At 40.2% G+C, this 13961-nt stretch overlaps 1 long non-coding RNA gene across 1 annotated transcript; it reads left to right on the top strand.

The window, feature by feature from the left end:
- The first annotated feature begins 1669 nt into the window (after positions 1 to 1669).
- Positions 1670 to 13587, top strand: LOC309835342. The gene is made up of 4 exons (XR_014297985.1): positions 1670 to 1880; positions 9620 to 9793; positions 9981 to 10144; positions 13525 to 13587. It is a non-coding gene; the product is annotated as an uncharacterized lncRNA (long non-coding RNA).
- The last annotated feature ends 374 nt before the right edge of the window (positions 13588 to 13961 follow it).

The raw sequence follows: 13961 nt of genomic DNA, 5'->3' as shown, positions 1-13961 counted from the left end.
CTGTTCAAATATTTTCTGAGTCCCTTTCTTTTTCTCTTCTCCTTCTGGGACCCCTATAATTTGAATGTTGGTGCATTTAATGTTGTCCCAGAGGTCTCTGAGACTGTCCTCAATTCTTTTCATTCTGTTTTCTTTATTCTGCTCTGCAGTAGTTATTTCCACTATTTTTTTTTTTTTTTTTTTTTTTTTGCGGTACGCGGGCCTCTCACTGTTGTGGCCTCTCCCGTTGCGGAGCACAGGCTCCGGACGCGCAGGCTCAGCGGCCATGGCTCACGGGCCCAGCCGCTCCGCTGCATGTGGGATCTTCCCAGACTGGGGCACGAACCCGTGTCCCCTGCATTGGCAGGCGGACTCTCAACCACTACGCCACCAGGGAAGCCCTATTTCCACTATTTTATCCTCCAAGTCACTTACCCGTTCTTCTGCCTCAGTTATTCTGCTCTTGATTCCTTCTATAGAATTTTTAATTCCATTTATTGTGTTGTTCCTTTGCTCTTTAGTTTTTCTAGGTCCTTGTTAAACGTTTCTTGTATTTTCTCCATTCTGTTTCCGAGATTTTGGATCATCTTTACTATCATTACTCTGAATTTTTTTTCAGGTAGACTGCCTGTTTCCTCTTCATTTGTTTGGTCTGGTGGGTTTTTACCTTGCTCCTTCATCTGCTGTGTGTTTCTCTGTCTTCTCATTTTGCTTGACTTACTGTGTTTGGGGTCTCCTTTTCACAGGCTGCAAGTTCGTAGTTCCCATTGTTTTTGATGTCTGCCCCCCAGTGTCTATGGTTGGTTCAGTGGGTTGTGTAGGTTTCCTGGTGGAAGGGACTGGTGCCTGTGTTCTGGAGGATGAGGCTGGATCTTGTCTTTCTGGTGGGCAGGACCACATCCAGTAGTGTGTTTGGGGGTGTCTGTGACCTTATTATGATTTTAGGCAGCCTGTCTGCTAATAGGTGGGGTTGTGTTCCTGTCTTGCTAGTTGTTTGACATAGGGTGTCCAGCACTGGAGCCTGCTGGTCGTTGAGTGGAGTTGGGTCTTAGCGTTGAGATGGAGATCTCTGGGAGAGCTTTCGCCGTTTGATATTATGTGGAGCCAGGAGGTCTCTGGTGGACCAATTTCCTGAACTCGGCCCTCTCACCTCAGAGTCACAGGTTTTACACCCAGCCAAAGCACCAAGACCCTGCCAGCCACACGGTTTGCCTCCAGGAGGGCTGAAGAATCTCCAAACTCCTCTCTTGGGGCAATTAAATGAGATAAAATCTAAAAGCCTCCAGTATGGAGACTGTCCCATAATAAGAGTGCAATAAACTTTCGTTATTATCAATTATCAGTAACTTGCTACTGGGAGAGGAGCAATCTATGTGCGTTTGGCTACCACTGGGACCTTTCTGGAAGCAAAGGCTGTGGAAGGGCCTCTCCAGTGAGTCAGGACTAGAAACTATTGTGGGAACTCCCCATGCTCCCCCCCCCTGCAAGCCTATTGCCTCACATCACAACGGAGGTCAGCATAGGCCAGACCAAAACCAAGAAGAGTTAGCCCTTCCCCACCAATATCAGGCTATTGCATAAGCCCTGAGATTTAGAACTAATCCTAGGGAGGAGGAAGAGGGGAGGGTGAATCATGTGCTTATATAAGTTTGTGAGTGGAAAATAGTCATACTTGTTACACCTGTAAAGGTCTGTCCTGGAAGAACTACAGCAGGGATGCAGACGATTTGGCATATGGAGTGAAGCAACCTACCTCCCACCTGTACCCTACATCCTCACCACCAATCCTACTCTCCTCAAGGGAAGAATGAAAGTCTGATTAAAGGAACAGTGGGACACTGCTAGAAACCTTCACTCACATTCAAACATGGAGGACTAAAACCCTGCACTTGATCCGGAAGGTAATGGGCTCTATTGCTGGTGTTTGAGCAGGGAGGTGGCGTGGCCATATGGGGTGATGACTGGCTTGCTAGCAGAGCACACAGTAGTTTGGTGACTGCAGAGACAGGATGATGGAGACTGGAGACGGGAGATGAGAGGTGGATAGAGCGGGGATGGAAAGGAAGACATGGATTCTGCAGAGGTTCTTGAGTTTTTTTCCCCTGAGTAAAATTGTAGGGGATGCACAGAGGGGAAACGTTAGAGGTGGCTGAGGGAAAGACGATGCCAGAAACTGAGATGTCAGGAGAAGGAATGGCTTAAGGGTGAGCAGGGCTGGTGAATATACTGTTAGTCAAGTTGCGTTAAGGTGCTGAAGGGATGTCCAAGTACAAATATCAGGAACGCTATTGAAAAAGTGATTACAGGCCTAGCATGCTGGTTCTCAAACTTTTGGTCACAGGACTGTTTTATACTCTTAAAAATTATTGCGGAGCCAACGAACTTTTGATTAAGTGGGTTTTATCTACCAATGTTTATTGTATTAGAAATTAGAACAAAGACATATAAAATTTTTAGTAATTTGTTTAAAAGTAACAGCAAACCAGTTACAAATTAACATAAATAATATTACTGTATTTTCCAAAACAAAAAAACCTCAGTGATCGTTTTACACTTTTGCTAATCTCTTTAATGTCTGGTTAAGAGAAGACAGCTGTATTCTCAGATCCGCTTTTACATTCGATTTGTTAGGACAAACTGTTTTAGTTGAAGTATACAAAGAAAATCTAGATTCACGCAGATATGCAGTTGCCAAAGGGATTATCTTTAGGATTTACCCCCCTCCCCCGCCAGGACCTTGGAACGATACTTTGAGGACTGCTCATCTACAGAAAGGCTTTTTTTTTCTTTTTGGGCCACACTGTGCAGCTTGTGGGATCTTAGTTCCCCAACCAAGGATTGAACCTGGGACCATGGCAGTGAAAGTGCTGAGTCCTAACCACTGGACCACCAGGAAATTCCCCAGAAAGGCTTTATAATGAATGTTTTGAAGTACTCTGTCTGGAGATGATAGTTAACAATGTAAGAATAAAGGAGCTCTTATTGGAAGAGGAAAGAAAAAAGTGCAGAGAGCCGAGATCCTATCTTTGGGTGCATTTGTACAGTTAATCCTTGTTATGCGTAAATTCTGTCTTTGCAAATTTGCCTACTTGCTAAAATTACTTTGTAACCCCCTAAGCAATATATGGTGCAGATCAGTAAAAAGTCTGAGTTGCCTGATGCATCTGTTCCCAGCTGAGAAAAGTATCCAAATGGAGGTACTGATCAACTTGTCAGATAACAGCAGTGGAAGCAGAAGAAACACCCCCTCCTGCCTAGACAGGTCCTCCAAGCCTTCAGCCTGCCTCTACAACTCAATAAAGCCTCCAGGCTTGCCCCCAGGCAGAGCGTGTGGTCCTTCCTAGGAATATAAGGAGAGGGGAGGGGCTCCTCTACTGTACAAAGAGGGGAAAGGAAAATAGAACGTGTTAGATGACAAAGGTGAGCTGATTGGAAAAGGAGGGTTCTGAACTCTTGACTTTCTCTGAGGTGAACAGAAGGGTGAAATTTTTCAGGAAGAGCACTCTGGGTTAAAACCTAGACCTTTATAGCCAGGAATTGCCAGAAAGGCAAACATCTTTTGATGAACTCCAGGTTGAATATGGCTGAAAGGAAAGGAAGTCCTAGCTCACTGTGGTTTTAAGATGATTTGAGGCAAGGTGAGCTCAGCTTCTCCAGCTACCAGTAAGATTCCACGGACATGGCCCACTTCCACCACCTGGTGACCACACACTTAAATTGCAAGGCCTGCTTTTAGAAGCCGGGGGACATCCTTTGGCTGAATGGAGAAAGCCAATGAAATTAACTTATAGCAAAAAACTGCTAATTTTTTTAACCTAGAAATAATAACTGATCATTCTACATCAACCTATACTGATCACTCTCTTCTGTGCATTAGTGTACCTTTTTTGATGTGTTTTTTGAACAATACCTGGTAGATACTGAACTGCTCTTGACTTGACAACAGACGTTAAATAAAAGTCAACTGACTATTCAACAGCAGGGAAAACCTAATAGCATCTTCTCCTGGATCCCTGAAGACTTTTAAACGAGGCCCCAGAAGAAGCTGGAGCTCAGCTAGCTTGCTACAAAGACAGAGTTTGGTTTTGCTCCCCTGGTGTGATCTGAAAAGCCAAGGAAGACCCACCTCTGAAGTGCAAAGGACCCTAAAATCCCTGTATTAGTAACCAGATCTATTTCCTTTCGAGTGTTCTCTTTGAAAAGCTAGACACCCATTGTGAAGGGGGAGCTGTTAATTCATTAGCAGTTCAGTGTGAAAAACTGTCTTAGCCATGCCCTTAGAGGGTCCTGGGAGAAGGGTGAGAAGAGGGCCCAAAATGGGGAGGAGAGGGCTTCACATAAGGTCTTTCTGATTATCCTGGGCCAACAGGGTCAGGGAGGACCCCTGGTGAGAGCCCTGCACAGGGTAACCTGCCTCACCCCAGGCTGCAGAAACATTGACAGAACTGTTGGCCGGCTCACCAGAGAAAGCAATGTGTGGAGTGACTGGAGGACACTGGGGGAAAGGCTAAAAAAGAGTGATTCCCTCAGGATCCCACAGACATTCTCTAGCTGGGGGACACTTTTGTTTCTTTAAAGCAGAGCGTGCAAGGCTTGTGGGCCCGATCCTCTCCAAAGATATGAATTGCTTAATTCTCAATATATAAAATCAGGAGATTTCACGTAAAAATCTGGATTTCCAGCTTTTCCTGAAAAAAGAATAAGAATGAGGAGAATGATGAGGAGTCCGGCATTTTTCTCTGACCAGGGACTGGCTGGGACTGGCTGGAACTGACTGGGGGCTGCTCCCCTGGGAGAAATGCGCTCGCTCCACGTACCACAGTCTCCACCTGGCCCACATGCCTCATTTATGTTCCTGGCCTGGGTCTGAAACCATTTGAGGTTGCAACTCAGCTTTTAAACAATAATTAAAACAATGAGAAAAATCCTGCAACTATCAGTAATAACCAGTTATTTAATGTTACTGCAAGCCAGACATTGTGCTAGTGATGTTATCCAAAGATTATCATTAATTCTCACAAAAACAACGGTGTTGGGACTTCCCTGGTGGTGCAGTGGTTAAGAATCCACCTGCCAATTCAGGGGACAAGGGTTCGATCCCTGGTCCAGGAAGATCCAGCCTGCTGTGGAGCAACTAAGCCCGTGCTCCACAACTACTGAGCCTGTGCTCTAGAGCATGCGAGCCACAACTACTGAGCCTGTGTGCCACAACTACTGAGCCTGCGCTCTAAAGCCTGTGAGCCACAGCTACTGAAGCCCGCGCACCTAGAGCCCGTGTTCCGCAACAAGAGAAGCCACCGCAATGAGAAGCCCACGCACCACAACAAAGACCCAACGCAGCCATAAATAAATAAATAAATAAATAAAAATTAAAAAAAAACCCACAACAGTGTTTATATTCCCATATTAGAGAGAAGGAAACCATGGGACAAGGGAGAGTTTTATATTCACATGTTCCTTTTCATACTTGTTTAGAATATTGCCACTGTAGATGTTCTTGGGTATTTATTACATAATTTGTATTTATTTGTCTTTATTCTCATTTCATTATAGATGCAGGTAAAAACGACTAGTACTACATTCCCTTTCAATGTAAGCAACAATCTAACTCTGTCTGTAGCACCAAAATCACCACCAAACTGCACATCCTACTTGGTCTCACCTCTGCTACAATTCAAGATTCAGAGCAACACCCCTCTAACTTTTCCCATCTTGCCCAGGAGATAATGGATTTTCTAAGACTTCTTTCTAAAGCAGATATTCATGGCTCCTCATTATTTTGCTAATTCATTAACAGCTATGCTGTATTTCAAATGACCAAGTACATGTGTGCCAACAGGGAAAAAAGAGGCATTTCCTTTTGTGCCCATTTATTACCAATGAAAATCGATTTAAGCTGTTGTTTCTCTGGCTGTGAGGGGTAATCCTTAGGGAGCCAGTAGAGGAAGGCTCAGAGGGCAGCAAATGGAGTGCTCCTTTTTTTAATCCAGTTTTATTGAGATATAACTGGCATACAGCACTGTATAACTTTAAGTTGTACAGCATAATGATTTGACTTCCATACATCATGAAATGGTTACCAAAATAACTTTAGTGAACATCCATCATCTCATAGAGATACAAAATTAAAGAAATAGAAAACATTTTCCTCGTGATGAGAACTCGTAGGATTTACTCTTTTAATGACTTTTTTTTCTTTTTTTATTTATTTTGGCTGTGTAGGGTCTTCGTTGCTGCACGCGGGCTTTCTCTAGTTGCGGCAAGCGGGGGCTACTCTTCATTGTGGTGCATGAGCTTCTCATTGTGGTGGCTTCTCTTGTTGTGGAGCATGGGCTCTAGGCACGCAGGCTTCAGTAGTTGTGGCACACGGGCTTAGTTGCTCCATGACATGTGGAATCTTCCCGGACCAGGGCTTGAACCCGTGCCCCCTCCGTGGGCAGGCAGATTCTTAACCACTGTGCCACCAGGGAAGTCCCTTTAATGACTTTAATATAAAACATACATCAGTGTTAACTATGTTTATCATGTTGTACATTACATCCCTAGTACTGACTGCTGTGGCTAGGACTTTCAAAACTATGTTGAATAAACGTGACAAGAGTGGGCATCCTTGTCTTCTTCCTGATCTTAGAGGAAAGCTTTCAGCTTTTCACCATTGAGTATGATGTTAGCTGTGGGCCTGTTGTATGTGACCTTTATAAGGCTGAGGTATGGTTCCTCTGTACCCACTTTGTTGAGAGTTTTTATCATGAATGAATGTTGAATTTTGTCAAAAGCTTTTTCTGCATTTATTGAGATGATCATATGATTTTTGTTCTTCAGTTTGTTAATGTGTTGTATCACGTTGATTGATTTGTGAATATTGAACCATCCTTGCATCCCTGGGATAAATCCCACTTGATCATGGTGTATGATCCTTTTAATGTATTGTTGGATTTGGTTTCCCAATATTTTGTTGAGGACTTTTGAATCTATGTTCATCAGTGATATTGGCCTGTATTTTTTGTCATATTTTGCCTAGTTTTGGTATCAAGGTGATGCTGACCTTATAGAATGTGTTCAAAAGCATTTCTTCCTCTGCAATTTTTTGGAATAGTTTGAGAAGGATAGGTGTTAACTTTTCTTTAAATGTTTGGTAGAATTCACCTGTGAAGCCATCTGGTCCTGGACTTTTGTTTGTTGGGAGTTTATTTGTTTCTGATTCAATTTAATTACTGGTAACTTGTCTGTTTATATTTTCTATTTCTTCGGAGATTGTACGTTTCTAAGAAATTGTCCATTTCTTCTAGGTTATCCATGTTATTGCCATATAATTGTTCATAGAGGTCTCTTATGAGCCTTTGTATTTCTCTAGTGTTAGTTGTAACTTCTTTTTCATTTCTGATTTTATTTATTTGCACCCTCTCTTTGTTCTTCTTGATGAGTCTGGCTAAAGGTTTATCAATTTTTTTAATCTTTTCAAAGAACAAGCTCTTAGTTTCATTGATCTTTTCTATAGATTTTTAGCCTCTATTCATTTATTTTTGCTATGATCTTTATGATTTCTTTCCTTCTACTAACTTTGGGTTTTGATCTTTCTTCTCTATTTGCTTTAGGTGTAAGGTTAGGTTTTTTGTTTGAGATTTCTCTTGTTTCCTGAGGTAGGCTTGTATCACTGTAAATTTCCCTCTTCAAACTGCTTTTGCCACATCCCATAGATCTTGGATCATTATGTTTTCATTATCATTTGTTTCCAGGTGTTTTATGATTTCCTCTTTGATTTCTTCAGTGACCCATTAGTTGTTTAGTAGCATATTGTTTAGCCCTCATGTGTTTTGTTTTCTGCAGTTCTTTTCTTATAGTTGATTTCTAGTCCCATAGGGTTGTGGTCAGAAAAGATGGTTGATATGATTTCAATCTTAAATTTACTGAGACTTGTTCTGTTGCCTAGCCTGTGATCCATCCTGGAGAATGTTCCACGTGTACTTGAGAAGAATGTGTATTCTGCTGCTTTTGGATGGAGTGTTCTATATGTATCTATTAAGTCATTTGTTCTAATGTGCCACTTAAGGCCAGTGTTTCCTAACTGATTTTCTGTCTGGATGATCTATTGATGTAAGTGGGGTGTTAACATCCCCTACTAGTATTGTGTTACTGTCAATGTCTCCCTTTATGTCTATTAATATTTGCTTTATGTATTTAGGTGTTCCTATGTTGGGTGCAAATATATTTACAATTGTTATATCTTTTTCTTGAATTGATCCCTTGATCATTATGTAATAGCCTTCTTTGTCTCTTGTAAGTCTTTATTTTAAAGTCTATTTTGTCTGATATAAATATTGATACCCTGGCTTTCTTTTGATTTCCATTTGCAATGGAATACCTTTTCCCATCCCCTCACTCAGTCTGTGTGTCTTTAGATCTGAACTGAGTCTCATGTAGGCAGTATATATCTTGTTTTTGTATCCATTCATCCACTATATATCTTTTTTCTTTAATTAAAAAATTTTTTTTAGGTTGTGCCACGCAGCATGAGGGATCTTAGTTCCTCAACCGGGGATCAGACCCGTGCCCCCTGCAGTGGAAGCACGGAGTCCTAACCACTGGACTGCCAGAGAATTCTCCACTATATATCTTTTGATTGGAGCATTTAGTCCATTTACATTTAAAGTAATTATCGATAGATATGTACTTATTACCATTTTGTGAATTGTTCTTGGGTTGTTTTATAGTTCTTTTTTGTTTCTTTCTTTTTCTTTTGCTCTCTTCCTTTGTGAGTTGATAACTATCTTTAGTTTTATGTTTGGGTCTCTTATAGATTTTTGTTTTGTGGTTACCATGAAGTTTATATATATGTAATTATTTTAAGTTGCTGCTCTCTTAAGTTTGAATGCCTTTTAACAGCCCTGCATTTTCACTCCCACACCCCACATTTAATGTTTTTGGCATCATATTTTACATCTTTTTGTTATGTGTCTCCTTTAACTAATTATTGTGGATATTGATGATTTTACTACTTTTATCTTTTAACCTTTCTCCAAGTTTATAAGTGATTGATCTACTACCTTTACTGTTAGTTTGATCATGTATTATGCGATTAATGAAAAACAAACTATCCCAATGACACATCTTTTGATATTCCACAAACTTTGTAACTTTCTCTTCTTCCTTCTCTTTTTGTTTATTTGTTTCAACCTCAGTGATTTTCTGTTTATCATTTTATTTCTTATCAAAGTTATCTATGATCATAAAGAGTCAAATACAAGGTTTGTTACAAAAATGGCAGATACCTCACACTCCATTTCCTAATACAACCCCTTTCAAATCTCCAAATAACAATCTTATACTGTATTCTATATATTTTTCAATTTTATATTTTAGTTATCAACGTCCTACTATGGAAGATAAGGATTTAGCTACCTTCTCTCTCTCTTTCTCTTTTCCTCTCTCTCTCTCATACACACACACACACACACACACACACACACACACACACACACTCTCTCTCTCTTTCTAACTCCCCATCTTCCCAAAACAGGTAAATAATTTTTGTTAGTTAAGTATTTAGTGTTGAATTAATCAAGGTCCAATCAGGAGTCAGAAACTGCACAGTGATTTGTAGAGGGAAAATTTAACATAAGAATTATTAACTGCAATATAGGATCATCTATGGAAGAAAGAGAACTCTGGAATATACCCTAGAGATGAACAAAGCTACTCAAGGAAGAAACATCCCTTCCTGAGGCTCAGATGGCAGAGAAGTACACTGAGTTGCTCCAGGCCAGAGCTGGTCAACACTTACTGGACAAGCAGGAGACACTGCTCCAGGGTGCAGGTGGGTAGAAAAGCATGGCCAGGACTAGCAAGCAGAAGAAGCCTCTCTGAAGGGCTGTCAGGCCAGGGCTGAGAAGCCAACCACTGGGGTGCTGGCATGATTCAGTGGGAATCTACTCATTGGAGTGCTGCAAAAATTTGTTAATATAGGTGAATGCCACTGAATGTCTTCCCCAACCCATCCACAGCTGGCAACCAAACAGTTGGAGCAAGGAGGAAAACAGAAAACACCGGTACCTGGGAAGAGAAGCCTCTTCCTCCTGCAGTTTCCCTCCGGTGCCCTCTACTGACGAAGCTTTTAACACCACGTCAGCGCAAAGGAGGAACTGAGGATCCAGATCAACTTTCACAGGTCAAGAAATGGAGTTTGAATCTGGGGCCAAAGGCAACAAATTGCTAACTGGTATAAGTGTTTATCTTTTATGATTGTAAAAATCTTACTGACAGCTGAGCCGTGTAGTGTACTATAATCACTTCTCCTTCCCTACTTGTTTTTTTTGTTTTTTCTTGAATTAATAATTGACTTTGTTGTTTTTGTTTCTTTAATTATCACCAATCCCCAAATTCTCCCCCAAGTTATGTAAATCTCCCCTCCACTGAGGGAGCAATAGTCTCAGTCCTAATTGTGGCAACTTTCAGTACGAGAACCACTAGTTAGGTGAGGAAAGCTGTGCAGCAGAGACCATCGTTATTATTTGAGGAACTTTATGCATCTTCAGCAGGATTCCCCACAATGGCCTTGGGGCCAATTCACAGAGGCCACTGACTCTTTTCTCTACCATCTCCTTTCTTCCCCCGAGGGGTGATCTCGCAAATTCTGTGCCCTCTCCTTCATTAACTCACTGCTCCTGGCTTCTCAGCGTCCCATTTATTAATTAAAACAGAGCAGTAAATATGGCTGATAAGCATGAACAGTGGAACAACACATTGTATTAAAAACGAGGAGAAGAACAATTGTGACATAATTCAGACCCACGCCATCAACCTCTAACCCCTTGAAAAGGTCTCTGAAACTTTCTGGAATTTCCACAAAAGTCATTCTCTTTGTACTAAACTTTCAACTTCCTTAAGGACTATCATTCTAGATAAACAGACCATGTCTTATTAAGTTCTATTGCTTTCCTCTTTTAATCACTAGTATCATATCTGAAAAGTATCCCTTGTAACAAATGTATATAATTTCAACTACCTCTCATAGAAAATGTGTGTAATTTCAATCAAACAAAAAATCTATAGTTAGGCTGGTTCTCACCACTACGTAGAATCTTATTTTTATAGTGACATAATTTCTGAGTTTTGAACCACTGATTTAGAAACAGACCTTTGAAATTCAACACATTTGTGGATTGGAAACTACTCATTTTCAAGGTCTGACTGTGAAATAGAAAAATTACTTTCACGGTATTAGTTATAATGTATCCTGTAATATCACACCATATATACAACACATAAATTTATGTATTAACTCAACAAATATGTATTCCATCTCAAAATTATTTGCATCACAAATGTTTGTTTTGTCGTCATGCACTTTTTACTGCCTGGAAACACAGGGCCAAGACACATAGTAGGAGCTTAAGAAAGGCATTGGATTAAATGGGAATTTTAATCCAATTGACTATTTAATCATTAAAATCACTTTATACCTGTTATTGTACTATGATATACTGTGTTATGTTATTTTAGAATTAGGATTATTAATGTATAATGTACCAGCATTGTGTGTAGTTATAAATTACTGAGCCTGTGTCATAAGATTTAGAACTCGCCTTTCTGCGGTTTGAAGCTTTACCCCTACCCTTCATTCCCAGGCACAAACATTTCATGCTGGCTTGTGCAGAACACTAAGTGGCCCCAACAGATAAAGCCCAAGGTTTTTAAAGTTCAAATATCTAAATAGTTTTCTTGCACGGATAGTGTTTTTCCATTGGTTTTGAAAACCAAATAACTTTAGGATTCAAAGGAATGTGAAAGCTCTAAGTACACATTCATATGGGTTGATGGTAAATTGCTATACACAGAATGCTGTTCAAGCCTGAAATATTAAGGAAACTCATTGTTTCCTTTAAAAAAAAAAGTTGGCTTTAGTTGTTGGCCTTTTACTGAATGAATGGATTTTCCAGAAAGACAAAAAGTAATTTTCTACAACTAGCAGAGAAAGGGAAGGAGGAAAACTGGTTTCAACAGGCCAGTATTCAGATAATGGCAAATCCAGGACTCCTGTCTGGTTAAAAGCTTATGTCCTTAGAGACTATTTTGAAGCTGTTATTTGAAGAATAAAATGGTAAACAAAGTACTTTAACTGGCAAGAAAACAGAGTCAGAATTTACCCCAAATTATATTCCAGAATGATTAAAATTTGAATGTAAAATAAGGCAAATATATAAAAGTTTAAGAAGAAAGTGTATGTACATGTTTATGTATCTCTGGTGAAAGAGGCCTTGCTAAGCTAACATATCACTGAAGACAAAAGGCATCAAGAATATGACTGACAGATTAGACCACATGAAAATCCAAATTTTTCCTGTTACGGACTGAATGTTTGTGTCTCCATGAAAGCCATAAGTCCTAACCCTCAATGTGATGGTATTTGGAGATGGGACCTTTGGAAGGTAGTTAGGGTTAGATGAGGTCAAGAGGGTGAGGCCCTCATGACCTTATAAGAAGAGACACCAGAGAGCTTGTTCTCTCCGTGCCGTGTGAGGACACAGCAAGAAGGTAGCCATCGGTGAGCTTGGAAGAAAGCTCTCTCCAGAAACTGACCGTGCTGACACCTTGATCTTGGAGCTCTAACTTCCAGAACTGTGAGAAAATAGATTTCTGTTGTTTAAGGTACCCAGACTATTCTATTTTGTTATGGCAACTCAAGCAGACTAACACACGGCCTAAAGAAAGTTTAAAAACCAGAAATGTGAAGAAAAAGATTTGCAACATGCGTAATAAGCAACACGTCTATAATTCCAAAATATATAATTTTTGTGTTACAAATCCACTAGAAAAATACAAATATCTTAATAGCAAAATGAGCAAAGGTCACAGAACTACAGATTGTCAATAAATAAAACATGCTCTATATCATTACTGTGACAGGTAGAAAAATGACCCACCAGAGATGTCATGTCCTAATCCCCAGAACCTGTGACAGCAAAAGAGGTTTTGCAGAAGTGATTAGGGATTTTGAGATGTGATATTATTCTGGGTTATCTGGGTGGTCCCAAAGTAATCACAAGGGTCCTTATAAGTGAAAGAGGGAGGCAGGAGAGTCAGAATCAGAGAAGGAGATGTGAGGAGAGAAGCAAAAGTTAGACTAATGATGGAGGAAGGCGCCACAAGCCAAGGAATGCAGGAGGCTTCTAGAAGAAAGAAATAGATTCTTCTGTTTCAACATAATAAATTTATGTTCTTTTAAGCTACCAAGTTTGTGGTAATTTATTACAGCAGCAATAAGAAAGCAATATAATGACTAATCAAAGAAATAGACATTTAAAAAATGATTTTGCCTTTAGAGCTCTGTAAAGGCAAAGTGTTGGTGTGGGGAACACAGGCACACATATGCTTTTGGGAGGAATGTAAATTAGTATACCCTTTCAGGAGTCATTTGGCAGTAAGTATCAGATCTTTAAACATGCATACTCTCTGACATAACAGTTTTAATCTTCCTTGACTATGTCCTAAAGCACTGGATTTCCAGCTACATTTAGTGATGGAACTCTTTCTTCTCCCCAAATGGAGCAGAGAGACGTGAACCTATGATTGTTGAAGGAAGATTAAGGGCTGAAGCCCTGCAGCCTTCACCTCACCCCTGCAGGAGCCCCTCACGCATTTCCACGGGCTCCATGGAACACACTCTGAGAACCACTGTCCTGGGGGAAGAACTGGACAAGCAAACCAAAGACCGCCAAAACACAAGGATGTTTATCACAACATTGTTCATAATTGCAAGAAATTAGAAACCACCTACATGGCCCTCGAAAAAGTGACTTATGGTTTATTTATAAGCACTCTACAATACTATGTACCTATTAAAAATGATGACATGCAACTATATTGACATGGAAAGAGTTATGCATTTATGGAGTGGGAATAGGCTATAAAATATCTTTGCATGGTAAGGTTCATTTCTTAAATATATACATACAGATATGCATAGAAAAGACGTCTAAGGGGAT

This window comes from Grampus griseus (assembly GCF_964374135.1).
Source record: "Grampus griseus genome assembly, chromosome: 17".
Taxonomy (NCBI): Eukaryota; Metazoa; Chordata; class Mammalia; order Artiodactyla; family Delphinidae; genus Grampus; species Grampus griseus.
The sequence above is the reverse complement of the archived record's forward strand: the minus strand, read 5'-3'. Positions and strand labels throughout refer to the sequence as shown.